The sequence below is a fragment of the Lissotriton helveticus genome, chromosome 6, assembly GCF_964261635.1.
Source record: "Lissotriton helveticus chromosome 6, aLisHel1.1, whole genome shotgun sequence".
In the NCBI taxonomy this organism is placed as follows: domain Eukaryota; kingdom Metazoa; phylum Chordata; class Amphibia; order Caudata; family Salamandridae; genus Lissotriton; species Lissotriton helveticus.
Window position 1 is genome coordinate 376,022,446 of NC_136067.1, and position 15,141 is coordinate 376,037,586.

A 15,141-nucleotide genomic window follows, 5' to 3' on the forward strand; every position below is an offset into this window, starting at 1 on the left:
CAGGGGATGTACTTTACAGTGGAGCACCGCCCAGGGACTGACCATGGTAATGCAGATGGTCTCTCCAGGTACTTCCACTTAGAACATGAAGACTTATCTGGTCAAGGTTAGTTTAATGTCCCTGCGTTTGGGGGGGGTTGTGTAGGAGAGTAGGGTCTGCTATCCTATGGTCACCCCAAATTTTTGCTTTTTGCTTCACTGGTTTTAGACTACTGAGGCTGTGGGCCTGCTAATCAGACCCCCAGCCTGCTGTTCTCTCTCTAAATTATTAATACATGTGCTATAGGTACATACCACAATTGGAAATGGACTTCTTGTCAGCCCCTGTACCATGCACTATAGGTGCTCAGGCCATAGGTGCCACCAAGGCCTACCAGGGGCTGCAGCATATCTTTTGCCACCCCTGGCTGGTTCTTAAATTGACACAACTGGCTGATCACTCAGCTGGGGCAAGGTGGTGTAATCACCCCTTGCTTAGATATAGTATACCTATATCTGAACCTATATCTGGACACATATAAACCTGTGAGCCACTCCTATGGCAGGCCTTAGCAATCCTGGAGGCAGAGTGCATGGTTTAATGTGAGATGGAGCTCTAGCATGAGCTGAGCCTGTCTGCAGCCATCGGGAACAAATCCCTAAGCTGTTTCAGGATAATGCCATACCATATACTCTTAAGTGCATTATAATCCTCGCGGTTATATAGCAACTCTGGTTTGGCTTTATCAAAACATGTCGTGTAAGGTGTCATACGATTTGGAATACTATCCCCTCACCAGTTCTGGCGACGGGGATAGCATTCCACCCCTCTAGAGGGGTAAGACATGTTACTTTACTTAAATGCGGTTAATTTCTAAAAGGGCCTCAGATCCACAAAATGGATGCTTCTGCCACAGACACGAGTCTGACCCCCTGAAGCTGACCGAAACTCAGCCCAAGGGGCCTGGACAAAGGGTTTCCAGTCGCAGGGCGGTGTTACAACCCCCCAGACAGGAGATAGTGGATTGTAGCAGGGAGGTTTGAAAGAAACCAGACAGTGCCTGGGGAGCACAAGGCTGCCCCTTGCATAATCCGGCCAAACCGGTTCTGGGGCACTCCAGCCCCCGTCCCAGCACGGCCAGGATCAAAGGAAGGGGGTGTATCCACCCACTTCCTGGGTCCCACCCATAGGAGGGGACCTAGCAGGTAATCCAGCCCCCCAGATTCGAATAAGAGTGGGAGCAGTGCCAATGCACTTCAGATTATCCTGATGAAACATAAGAAATGAAACTCTGGACCCTTCGACATCCTACTCAATGTAGAAGACTGAAGAATCTCCCTTGTGGTCAAGGAGTGACCACCCTGTGCAAACAGGCACCATCCAGCCCTCGACGTCTACTTTGTTGCAGTTCCCGCCGGAACTCGAGCAACAGAGACCAACGAGATCAAGCTTGCCTGCCTTCTAACAGCCCGATCCACAGTCCCTGCAGAGCTGAGACCCGTGGAGGCGACCGGAAGCGTGGGGCACGCCATCTTGGAAAGACCACAAGACGCTGACCGTGCAGCCCACAAATGACCCTCATCGCTGTACAACGGGGTTTGAGAAGCCCCAACCTTGAGCCACTTTTGCACCGAAGTTCAGCCCCCTACACTCGACGAGTGCTGCGTGGGGCCCTTCTGCTTCTTTTGGCTCACCGCATTGGCCAGTCCCTTGCCAGCTGGCTTGTGGCCCCTGTGCCGACGAAACTTGAAATACAACTTGTGATTCTGGTTGCTCCAGATTTGCACCAGCTCCCCTGAAAAGGAGCCCCCACTCTGACCCTCCTGGTCCGAGTGAGAAGCAATCTCCCAGTTCCGCGTGGATTGCTTTTGCCAAGTGTTGTTTGCTCCAATCTTGAAGCCGACAGCGCCGACGGCGAGAGCCTGCGTGGGACAGATCGTGACCTGCTCCTGGACTTCGTAGATGCCCCAGAGCCCACGTGACAGCGGAGAGAAGCTCCTCAACAACCACCTGATTGCGCCCGAAATTGCCTGGTTCCGTGCTGGTTCCACCCTGGTCACTGCTGAGTGACCCAGACTCTGTCCCCTCTGCTTTTAGGTACTTTTCGACTCGAGTCCACCCTTGGACTCCACCGGACACTTCTCCTTCACCTCGCCTGCAGCCCTTTCAGCTCCAAGCACCAAGAGCCTGCGTGACGAAACCTGACTCAACTTCGACCCTGTGCACCCGCTTCCTGTGGGTGAGGTAACATTGCAACGCCGGTGTTCCCACACTGGTACACACCTCTAGGGTCTGTGTCTTAAGTTTTGTTCCTCTAGGTTCAGCGGAAGTGTCCTTAAACTCTAACTTTGTAACTTTTACGCACCATTGGTTAACATTGATGCATGCGTGCACTTTCTGCACTGCACCCGAATCCCGCGGGCTTTTCCCGACTTCAGCATTGCTTGTCCCGACTGCTCCCAGCGATTCCCTAGGCCCTAGGCCTAACCACTGATCGATTGGTATCTCTTATACCATTTTTTTAGTATATGGTTTGAGTGGCCCCTTGGCCTCATCCAAAATTGTGCAACTTTGTATGTTATACTGTGCTTTTGATTTAACGCTTGTGCCCCTTTATTCATAAAGAATACTGGGGATTGTTTTTAGTAATAAATACATATATTTTTATAATATATACTTGTGTGGTGTCCTTTCATTTGATATTACAGGATTGTATGTGGTAAAACAGCTCGCCTAACACAACCTCTTAAGTTAAGCCTTTAAGGCTGCTTAGCCCTAGGATAGCTTGTCTAATAAGGTTGACTTACAACCAGACACCATAAGGGTTGTTTGGACTGATACAAGGTGGTTCCAGAATTGGAAACATCATATATCAGGCCAACTTCTCACAGGAAACCTAGCAAACCTATACATTTTGGAAACGTAGACACCTAGGGAAATTCAGCATGGGGTGACTAGACTGCCGCCCACCAGGTTCTGTTACCCAGAATCCCTTGCAAAGCTAAACAATTGACAAGGAAAATGCATTTTCCTCACATTTCTGTGGTGGAAAGTTCTGAAATCTTCGTGGATCAACAAATTTCTACCCACCCCGCGTTCCCCAAAGTGTTCTGAGAAAAATGGTACCTCACTTGCGTGGGTCTGCCTAGTGCCTGCATCAGGAAACGGCGCAAAACGCAACGTGGTCGCACCTCAATTTCACAGTGAAAAATGGGCCTTTTTTGGCAAAATGCCTACCTGTCGTTTTTGAACCCTAGCTATGCCGGCACCTAGGGAAACCTAGCAAATCTATACATGTTTGAATACTAGACACCCAGGGCAATTTAGGATGGGGTAACTTGACTGCCTCCCACCAGGTTCTGTTACCCAGAATCCCTTGCAAAGCTAAAATAATTGACCAAAAAAACGCATTTTCCTCACATTTCTGTGGTGGTAAGTTCTTCAGTCTGCGTGGATCAACACATTTCCTCCCACCCCGTGTTCCCCATAGTCTTCTGAGAAAAATGGTACCTCACTTGCGTGGGTCTGCCTAGTGCCTGCATCCAGAAACGGCGCAAAACGCAACATGGTCGCACCTCAATTTCGCAGTGAAAAATGATCCTTTTTTTCGGCAAAGTGCCTACCTGTCGTTTTTTAACCCTAGCTCTGCCGGCATCTAGGGAAACCTAGCAAACCTATACATTTTTTAAAACTAGACACCCAGGGAAATTCAGGATGGGGTGACTCGACTGCCTCCCAGCAGGTTCTGTTAACCAAAATCCCTTGCAAATGTAAAAAATTGGAAAAGAAAACACATTTTCCTCACATTTCTGTGGTGGAAAGTTCTAGAATCTGCGTGGATCAACAAATGTTCACCCACCCCGCGTTCCCCAATGTCTTCTGAGAAAAATGGCACCCCACTTGCGTGGGTCTGCCTAGTGCCGGCATCAGGAAACGGCACAAAACGCAACGTGGTCGCACCTCAATTTCGCCGTAAAAAATGGGCCTGTTTTTTGCAAAGTGCCTACCTGTGGTTTTTTAACCCTAGCTATGCCGGCATCGAGGGAAACCTAGCAAACCTATACATTTTTGAAAAGTAGACAACTAGGGAAATTCAGGTTGGGGTGACTCGACTGCCTCCCACCAGGTTCTGTTACCCAGAATCCCTTGCAAATCTAAACAATTGACAAAGAAAACACATTTTCCTCACATTTCTGTGGTGGAAAGTTCTGGAATCTATGTGGATCAACGAATTTCCAGCTACCCCGCGTTCCCCAAAGTGTTCTGAGAAAAATGGTACCTCACTTGCGTGGGTCTGCCTAGTGCCTGCATCAGGAAACAGCGCAAAATGCAACGTGGTCGCACCTCAATTTCGCAGTGAAAAATTGGCCTTTTTTGGCAAAGTGCCTACCTGTTGTTTTTTAACCCTAGCTCTGACGGCACCTAGGGAAACCTAGCAAATCTATACATTTTTGAAAACTAGACACCCAGGGGAATTCAGGATGGGGAGACCCGACTTCCTCCCACCAGGTTCTGTTACCCAGAATCCCATGCAAAGCTAAAAAATTGACAAAAAAAACGCATTTTCCTCACTGTTTTATGGTGGAAAGTTCTGGGATCTACATGAATCAACAAATGTCGACCAACCCCACGTTCCCCAAAGTCTTCTGAGAAAAAAGGTACCTCACTTGCATGGGTCTGCCTAGGGCCTGCATCAGAAAACGGCACAAAACACAACATGGTCGCTCCTCAATTTCGCAGTGAAAAATGGGCCTTTTTTTGCAAAGTGCCTACCTGTTGTTTTTGATCCCTAGCTCTGCCGGTATCTAGGGAAACCTAGCAAACCTATACATTTTTGAAAAGTAGACACCTAGGGAAATTCAGGATGGGGTGACTCGACTGACTCTCACCAGGTTCTGTTAACCAGAATCCCTTGCAAATCTAAACAATTGACAAAGAAAACGCATTTTCCTCACATTTCTGTGGTGGAAAGTTCTGGAATCTATGTGGATCAACAAATTTCCACCCACCCCCGTACCCCAAAGTGTTCTGAGAAAAATGGTATCTCACTTGCATGGGTCTGCCTAGTGCCTGCATCAGGAAACAGCGCAAAATGCAACGTGGTCGCACCTCAATTTCGCAGTGAAAAATGGGCCTTTTTTGGCAAAGTGCCTACCTGTCGTTTTTTAACCCTAGCTCTGACGGCACCTAGGGAAACCTAGCAAACCTATACATTTTTGAAAACTAGACACCCAGGGAAATTCAGGATGGGGTAACTCGACTGCCTCCCACCAGGTTCTGTTACCCAGAATCCCTTGCAAACTAAAGAATTGACTGAAAAAAACGCATTTTCCTCACATTTCTGTGGTGGAAAGTCATGGAATCTACGTGGATCAACAAATGTCCACCCACCCCACGTTCCCCAATGTCTTCTGAGAAAAAAGGTACCTCACTTGCATGGGTCTGCCTAGGGCCTGCATCAGAAAACGGCACAAAACACAACGTGGTCGCTCTTCAATTTCGCAGTGAAAAATTGGCCTTTTTTTTCAAAGTGCCTACCTGTCGTTTTTGATCCCTAGCTCTGCCGGTATCTAGGGAAACCTAGCAAACCTATACATTTTTGAAAAGTAGACACCTAGGGAAATTCAGCATGGGGTGACTCGACTGCAGCCCATCAGGTTCTGTTACCCAGAATCCCTTGCAAAGCTAAACAATTGACAAGGAAAATGCATTTCCTCACATTTCTGTGGTGGAAAGTTCTGGAATCTATGTAGATCAGCAAATGTCCACCCACCCCGCGTTCCCCAAAGTGTTCTGAGAAAAATGGTACCTCTCTTGCATGGGTCTGCCTAGTGCCTGCGTCAGGAAATGGCACAAAACGCAACGTGGTCGCACCTCAATTTCACAGTGAAAAATTGGCCTTTTTTGGCATAATGCCTACCTGTCGTTTTTGAACCCTAGCTATGCAGGCACCTAGGGAAACCTAGCAAATCTATACATGTTTGAAAACTAGACACCCTGGGCAATTCAGGATGGGGTAACTTGACGGCCTCCCGCCAGGTTCTGTTACCCAGAATCCCTTGCAAAGCTAAAATAATTGACCAAAAAAAACGCATTTTCCTCACATTTCTGTGGTGGTAAGTTCTGCAATCTGAGTGGATCAACACATTTCCTCCCTCCCCGTGTTCCCCAAAGTCTTCTGAGAAAAATGGTACCTCACTTGCGTGGGTGTGCCTTGTGCCTGCATCCAGAAACGGCGCAAAACGCAACGTGGTCGCACCTCAATTTCGCAGTGAAAAACGGGCCTTTTTTTGGCAAAGTGCCTACCTGTCGTTTTTTAACGCTAGCTCTGCCGGCATCTAGGCAAACCTAGCAAACCTATACATTTTTGAAAACTATACACCCAGGGAAATTCAGGATGGGGTGACTCGACTGCCTCCCACCAGGTTCTGTTACCCAGAATACCTTGCAAATGTAAAAAATTGGAAAAGAAAACACATTTTCCTCACAATTCTGTGGTGGAAAGTTCTGGAATCTGCGTGGATCAACAACTGTCCACCCACACCACGTTCCCAAATGTCTTCTGAGAAAAATGGTACCCCACTTGCGTGGGTCTGCCTAGTGCCGGCATCAGGAAACGGCACAAAACGCAACGTGGTCGCACCTCAATTTCGCCGTGAAAAATGGGCCTGTTTTTTGCAAAGTGCCTACCTGTTGTTTTTTAACCCTAGCTATGCCGCCATTGAGGGAAACCTAGCAAACCTACATTTTTGAAAAGTAGACACCTACGGAAATTCAGGATGGGGTGGCTCGACTGCCTCTCACCAGGTTCTGTTACCCAGAATCCCTTGCAAAGCTAAACAATTGACAAAGAAAACGCATTTTCCTCATATTTCTGTGGTGGAAAGTTCTGGAATATATGTGGACCAATGAATTTCCACCCACCCCGCGTTCCCCAAAGTGTTCTGAGAAAAATGGCACCTCACTTGGGTGGGTCTGCCTAGTGCCTGCATCAGGAAACAGCGCAAAATGCAACGTGGTCGCACCTCAATTTCGCAGTGAAAAATGGGCCTTTTTAGCAAAGTGCCTACCTGTCGATTTTTTAACCCGAGCTCTGACGGCACCTAGGGAAACCTAGCAAACCTATACATTTCTGAAAACTAGACAACTAGGGAAATTCAGGATGGGGAGACTTGACTGCCTCCCACCAGGTTCTGTTACCCAGAATCCTCTTGCAAAACTAAACAATTGACAAACAAAACGCATTTTACTCACATTTCTGTGGTGGAAAGTTCTGAAATCTGCGTGGATCAACACTTTTCTACCCACCCCGCGTTCCCCAATGTCTTCTGAGAAAAATGGTACCTCACTTGCATGCGTCGGCCTAGTGCCTGCATCAGGAAACAGCGCAAAACGCAACATGGTCGCACCTCAATTTTGCAGTGAAAAATGGGCCTTTTTTGGCAAAGTGCCTACCTGTCGTTTTTGATCCCTAGCTCTGCCGGCATCTAGGGAAACCTAGCAAACCTATACATTTTTTAAACGTAGACACCTAGGGAAATTCAGCATGGGGTGACTCGACTGCCGCCCACCAGGTTCTGTTACCCAGAATCCCTTGCAAAGCTAAACAATTGACAAGGAAAATGCATTTTCCTCACATTTCTGTGGTGGAAAGTTCTGAAATCTTCGTGGATCAATAAATTTCTACCCACCCCGCGTTCCCCACAGTGTTCTGAGAAAAATGGTACCTCACTTGCGTGGGTCTGCCTAGTGCCTGCGTCAGGAAACGGCGCAAAATGCAACTAGGTCGCACCTCAATTTCACAGTGAAAAATGGGCCTTTTTTGTCAAAATGCCTACCTGTCGTTTTTGAACCCTAGCTATGCCGGCACCTAGGGAAACCTAGCAAATCTATACATTTTTGAAAACTAGACACCCAGGGCAATTTAGGATGGGGTAACTTGACTGCCTCCCACCAGGTTCTGTTACCCAGAATCCCTTGCAAAGCTAAAATAATTGACAAAAAAAACGCATTTTCATCACATTTCTGTGGTGGTAAGTTCTGCAGTCTGCGTGGATCAAAACATTTCCTCCCACCCCGTGTTCCCCAAAGTCTTCTGAAAAAAATGGTACCTCACTTGCGTGGGTCTGCCTAGTGCCGGCATCAGGAAACGGCACAAAACGCAACGTCGTCGCACCTCAATTTCGCCGTAAAAAACTGGGCCTGTTTTTTGCAAAGTGCCTACCTGTCGTTTTTTAACCCTAGCTCTGCCGGCATCGAGGGAAACCTAGCAAACCTATACATTTTTGAAAACTAGACACCCAGGGAAATTCAGGATGGGGTGACTCGACTGCCTCCCACCAGGTTCTGTTACCCAGAATCCCTTGCAAATCTAAACAATTGACATAGAAAACGCATTTTCCTCACATTTCTGTGGTGGAAAGTTCTGGAATCTATGTGGATCAACGAATTTCCACCTACCCCGCGTTCCCCAAAGTGTTTTGAGAAAAAATGGTACCTCACTTGCGTGGGTCTGCCTAGTGCCTGCATCAGGAAACAGCTCAAAACGCAACATGGTCGCACCTCAATTTCGCAGTGAAAAATTGGCCTTTTTGGCAAAGTGCCTACCTGTCGTTTTTTAACCCTAGCTCTGCCGGCATCTAGAGAAACCTGCAAACCTATAAGTTTTTTAAAACTAGACACCCAGGGAAATTCAGGATGGGGTGACTCGACTGCCTCCCAGCAGGTTCTGTTACCCAGAATCCCTTGCAAATGTAAAAAATTGGAAAAGAAAACACATTTTCCTCACATTTCTGTGGTGGAAAGTTCTAGAATCTGCGTGGATCAACAAATGTCAAACCACCCCGCGTTCCCCAAAGTCTTCTGAGAAAAATGGTACCCCACTTGCGTGGGTCTGCCTAGTGCCGGCATCAGGAAACGGCACAAAACGCAACGTGGTCGCACCTCAATTTCGCCCTGAAAAATGGGCCTGTTTTTTGCAAAGTGCCTACCTGTCGTTTTTTAACCCTAGCTATGCCGGCATCGAGGGAAACCTAGCAAACCTATACATTTTTGAAAAGTAGACACCTAGGGAAATTCAGGATGGGGTGACTCGACTGCCTCCCACCGGGTTCTGTTACCCAGAATCCCTTGCAAATCTAAACAATTGACAAAGAAAACGCATTTTCCTCACATTTCTGTGGTGGAAAGTTCTGGAATCTATGTGGATCAACGAATTTAAAGCTACCCCGCGTTCCCCAAAGTGTTCTGAGAAAAATGGTACCTCACTTGCGTGGGTCTGCCTAGTGCCTGCATCAGGAAACAGGGCAAAATGCAACGTGGTCGCACCTCAATTTCGGAGTGAAAAATGGGCCTTTTTTGGCAAAGTGCCTACCTGTCGTTTTTTAACCCTAGCTCTGACGGCACCTAGGGAAACCTAGCAAATCTATACATTTTTTAAAACTAGACACCCAGGGGAATTCAGGATGGGGAGACCCGACTGCCTCCCACCAAATTCTGTTACCCAGAATCCCTTGCAAAGCTAAAAAATTGACTAAAAAAAACGCATTTTCCCCACATTTCTGTGGTGCAAAGTTCTGGAATCTACGTGGATCAACAAATGTCCACCCACCCCACGTTCCCCAAAGTCTTCTGAGAAAAAAGGTACCTCACTTGCATGGGTCTGCCTAGGGCCTGCATCAGAAAACGGCACAAAACACAACGTGGTCGCTCCTCAATTTCGCAGTGAAAAATTGGCCTTTTTTTGCAAAGTGCCTACCTGTCGTTTTTGATCCCTAGCTCTGCCGGTATCTAGGGAAACCTAGCAAACCTATACATTTTTGAAAAGTAGACACCTAGGGAAATTCAGCATGGGGTGACTCGACTGCCGCCCACCAGGTTCTGTTACCCAGAATCCCTTGCAAAGCTAAACAATTGACAAGGAAAAAGCATTTCCTCACATTTCTGTGGTGGAAAGTTCTGGAATCTATGTAGATCAGCAAATTTCCACCCACCCCGCGTTCCCCAAAGTGTTCTGAGAAAAATGGTACCTCTTTTGCGTGGGTCTGCCTAGGGCCTGCATCAGAAAATGGCACAAAACACAACGTGGTCGCTCCTCAATTTTGCAGTGAAAAATGGGCCTTTTTTGGCAAAATGCCTACCTGTCGTTTTTTAACCCTAGCTATGCCCGCACCTAGGGAAACCTAGGAAATCTATACATGTTTGAAAACTAGACACCCAGGGCAATTCAGGATGGGGTAACTTGACGGCCTCCCGCCAGGTTCTGTTACCCAGAATCCCTTGCAAAGCTAAAATATTTGACAAAAAAAACGCATTTTCCTCACATTTCTGTGGTGGTAAGTTCTGCAATCTGCGTGGATCAACACATTTCCTCCCACCCCGTGTTCCCCAAAGTCTTCTGAGAAACATGGTACCTCACTTGCGTGGGTCTGCCTAGTGCCTGCATCCAGAAACGGCGCAGAACGCAACGTGGTCGCACCTCAATTTCGCAGTGAAAAATGGGCCTTTTTTTGGCAAAGTGCCTACCTGTCGTTTTTGAACCCTAGCTCTGCCGGCATCTAGGCAAACCTAGCAAACCTATACATTTTTGAAAAGTAGACACCTACGGAAATTCAGGATGGGGTGGCTCGACTGCCTCCCACCAGGTTCTGTTACCCAGAATCCCTTGCAAAGCTAAACAATTGACAAAGAAAACGCATTTTCCTCACATTTCTGTGGTGGAAAGTTCTGGAATCTATGTGGACCAACGAATTTCCACCCACCCCGCGTTCCCCAAAGTGTTCTGAGAAAAATGGTACCTCACTTGCGTGGGTCTGCCTAGTGCCTGCATCAGGAAACAGCGCAAAATGCAACGTTGTCGCACCCCAATTTCGCAGTGAAAAATGGGCCTTTTTTGGCACAGTGCCTACCTGTCGTTTTTTAACCCTAGCTCTGACGGCACCTAATGAAACCTAGCAAACCTTCACATTTTTTAAAAGTAGACACCTAGGGAAATACAGCATGGGGTGACTCGACTGCCGCCCACCAGGTTCTGTTACCCAGAATCCCTTGCAAAACTAAACAATTGACAAGGAAAATGCATTTTCCTCACATTTCTGTGGTGGAAAGTTCTGGAATCTATGTAGATCAGCAAATTTCCACCCACCCCGCGTTCCCCAAAGTGTTCTGAGAAAAATGGTACCTCACTTGCGTGGGTCTGCATAGTGCCTGCATCAGTAAACGGTGCAAAACGCAACGTTGTCGCACCTCAATTTCATAGTGAAAAATGGGCCTTTTTTGGCAAAATGTCTACCTGTCGTTTTTGAACCCTAGCTCTGCCTGCATCTAGGGAAACCTAGCAAACCTATACATTTTTAAGAAGTAGACACGTAGGGAAATTCAGGATGGGGTGACTCGACTGCCTCCCACCAGGTTCTGTTACCCAGAATCCCTTGCAAAGCTACAAAATTGACAAACAAAACGCATTTTCCTCAGATTTCTGTGGTTGAAAGTTCTGGAATCTGCGTGGATCAACAAATGTCCACCCACCCCGCGTTTCCTAATGTCTTCTGAGAAAAATGGTACCTCACTTGCGTGCGTCTGCCTAGTGCTTGCATCAAACGGCTCAAAATGCAACATGGTCGCACCAAAATTTCACAGTGAAAAATGGGCCTTTTTTGGCAAAATGCCTACCTGTTGTTTTTGAACCCTAGCTCTGCCGGCACCTAGGGAAACCTAGCAAACCTATACATTTTTTAAAACTAGACACCCGGGGGAATTCAGGATGGGGTAACTTGACTGCCTCCCACCAGGTTCTGTTACCCAGAATCCCTTGCAAAGCTCAACAATTGACAAGGAAAATGCATTTTCCTCACATTTCTGTGGTGGAAAGTTCTGGAATCTATGTGAATCAACACATTTCCACCCACCCCGCGATCCCCAAAGTGTTCTGAGAAAAATGGTACCTCACTTGCGTGGGTCTGCCTAGTGCCTGTGTCAGGAAACGGCACAAAACGCAACGTGGTCGCACCTCAATTTCACAGTGAAAAATGGGCCTTTTTGGCAAAATGCCTACCTGTCGTTTTTGAACCCTAGCTATGCCGGCACCTAGGGAAACCTAGCAAATCTATACATGTTTGAAAACTAGACACCCAGGGCAATTCAGTATGGAGAGACTCGACTGCCTCCCACCAGGTTCTGTTACCCAGAATCCCTTGCAAAGCTACAAAATTGATAAACAAAACGCATTTTCCTCACATTTCTGTGGTGGAAAGTTCTGGAATCTGTGTGGATCAACAAATTTCTACCCACCCAGCGTTCCCCAAAGTCTTCTGAGAAAAATGGTACCTCACTTGCATGGGTCTGCATAGTGCTTGCATCAGGAAACAGTGCAAAACGCAACGTGGTCGCACCTCAATTTCATAGTGAAAAATGGGCCTTTTTTGGCAAAATGCCTACCTGTCGTTTTTTAACCCTAGCTCTGCCGGCACCTAGGGAAACCTAGCAAACCTATACAAGTTTGAAAACTAGACACCCAGAGAAATTCAGGATGGGGTAACTCGACTGCCTCCCACCAGGTTCTGTTACCCAGAATCCCTTGCAAAGCTAAAAAAGTGACAAAAAACGCATTTTCCTCACATTTCTGTGGTGGAAAGTTCTGGAATCTGCGTGGATCAACAAATGCCCACCCATCCCGCGTTTCCCAACGTCTTCTGAGAAAAATGGTACCTCACTTGCGTGGGTCTGCCTAGTGCCTGCATCAGGAAACGGCACAAAACGCAACGTGGTCGCTCCTCAATTTTGCAGTGAAAAATGGGCCTTTTTTGCAAAGTGCCTACCTGTCGTTTTTGATCCCTAGCTCTGCCGGCATCTAGGGAAACCTAGCAAACCTATACATTTTTGAAACGTAGACACCTAGGGAAATTCAGCATGGGGTGACTCGACTGCCGCCCACCAGGTTCTGTTACCCAGAATACCTTGCAAAGCTAAACAATTGACAAGGAAAATGCATTTTCCTCACATTTCTGTGGTGGAAAGTTCTGAAATCTTCGTGGATCAACAAATTTCTACCCACCCCGCGTTTCCCAAAGTGTTCTGAGAAAAATGGTACCTCACTTGCGTGGGTCTGCCTAGTGCCTGCATCAAGAAACGGCGCAAAACGCAACGTGGTGGCACCTCAATTTCACAGTGAAAATTGGGCCTTTTTTGGCAAAATGCCTACCTGTCGTTTTTGAACCCTAGCTATGCCGGCACCTAGGGAAACCTAGCAAATCATACATGTTTGAAAACTAGACACCCAGGGCAATTTAGGATGGGGTAACTTGACTGCCTCCCACCAGGTTCTGTTACCCAGAATCCCTTGCAAAGCTAAAATAATTGACAAAAAAATGCATTTTCCTCACATTTCTGTGGTGGTAAGTTCTGCAGTCTGCGTGGATCAACACATTTCCTCCCACCCCGTGTTCCCCGAAGTCTTCTGAGAAAAATGGTACCTCACTTGCGTGGGTCTGCCTAGTGCCTGCATCAGGAAACGGCGCAAAACGCAACGTGGTGGCACCTCAATTTCGCAGTGAAAAATTGGCCTTTTTTTCGGCAAAGTGCCTACCTGTCGTTTTTTAAACCTAGCTCTGCCGGCATCTAGGGAAACCTAGCAAACCTATACATTTTTTAAAACTAGACACCCAGGGAAATTCAGGATGGGGTGACTCGACTGCCTCCCAGCAGGTTCTGTTACCCAGAATCCCTTGCAAATGCAAACAATTGGAAAAGAAAACACATTTTCCTCACATTTCTGTGGTGGAAAGTTCTAGAAACTGCGTGGATCAACAAATGTCCACCCACCCCGCGTTCCCCAAAGTCTTCTGAGAAAAATGGTACCCCACTTGCATGGGTCTGCCTAGTGCCGGCATCAGGAAACGGCACAAAACGCAACGTGGTCGCACCTCAATTTCGCCGTGAAAAATGGGCCTGTTTTTTGCAAAGTGCCTACCTGTCGTTTTTTAACCCTAGCTATGCCGGCATCGTCGAGGGAAACCTAGCAAACCTATACATTTTTGAAAAGTAGACACCTAGGGAAATTCAGGATGGGGTGACTCGACTGCCTCCCACCAGGTTCTGTTACCCAGAATCCCTTGCAAATCTAAACAATTGACAAAGAAAACGCATTTTCCTCACATTTCTGTGGTGGAAAGTTCTGGAATCTATGTGGATCAACAAATTTCCACCTACCCCACGTTCCCCAAAGTCTTCTGAGAAAAATGGTACCTCACTTGCGTGGGTCTGCCTAGTGCCTGCATCAGGAAACAGCGCAAAATGCAATGTGGTCGCACCTCAATTTCGCAGTGAAAAATGGGCCTTATTTGGCAAAGTGCCTACCTGTCGTTTTTTAACCCTAGCTCTGACGGCACCTAGGGAAACCTAGCAAATCTATACATTTTTGAAAAGTAGACACCTAGGGAAATTCAGGATGGGGTGACTCGACTGCCGCCCACCAGGTTCTGTTACCCAGAATACCTTGCAAAGCTAAACAATTGACAAGGAAAATGCATTTTCCTCACATTTCTGTGGTGGAAAGTTCTGAAATCTTCGTGGATCAACAAATTTCTACCCACCCCGCGTTTCCCAAAGTGTTCTGAGAAAAATGGTACCTCACTTGCGTGGGTCTGCCTAGTGCCTGCATCAGGAAACGGCGCAAAACGCAACGTGGTGGCACCTCAATTTCACAGTGAAAATTGGGCCTTTTTTGGCAAAATGCCTACCTGTCGTTTTTGAACCCTAGCTATGCCGGCACCTAGGGAAACCTAGCAAATCATACATGTTTGAAAACTAGACACCCAGGGCAATTTAGGATGGGGTAACTTGACTGCCTCCCACCAGGTTCTGTTACCCAGAATCCCTTGCAAAGCTAAAATAATTGACAAATAAATGCATTTTCCTCACATTTCTGTGGTGGTAAGTTCTGCAGTCTGCGTGGATCAACACATTTCCTCCCACCCCGTGTTCCCCGAAGTCTTCTGAGAAAAATTGGTACCTCACTTGCGTGGGTCTGCCTAGTGCCTGCATCAGGAAACGGCGCAAAACGCAACGTGGTGGCACCTCAATTTCGCAGTGAAAAATTGGCCTTTTTTTCGGCAAAGTGCCTACCTGTCGTTTTTTAAACCTAGCTCTGCCGGCATCTAGGGAAA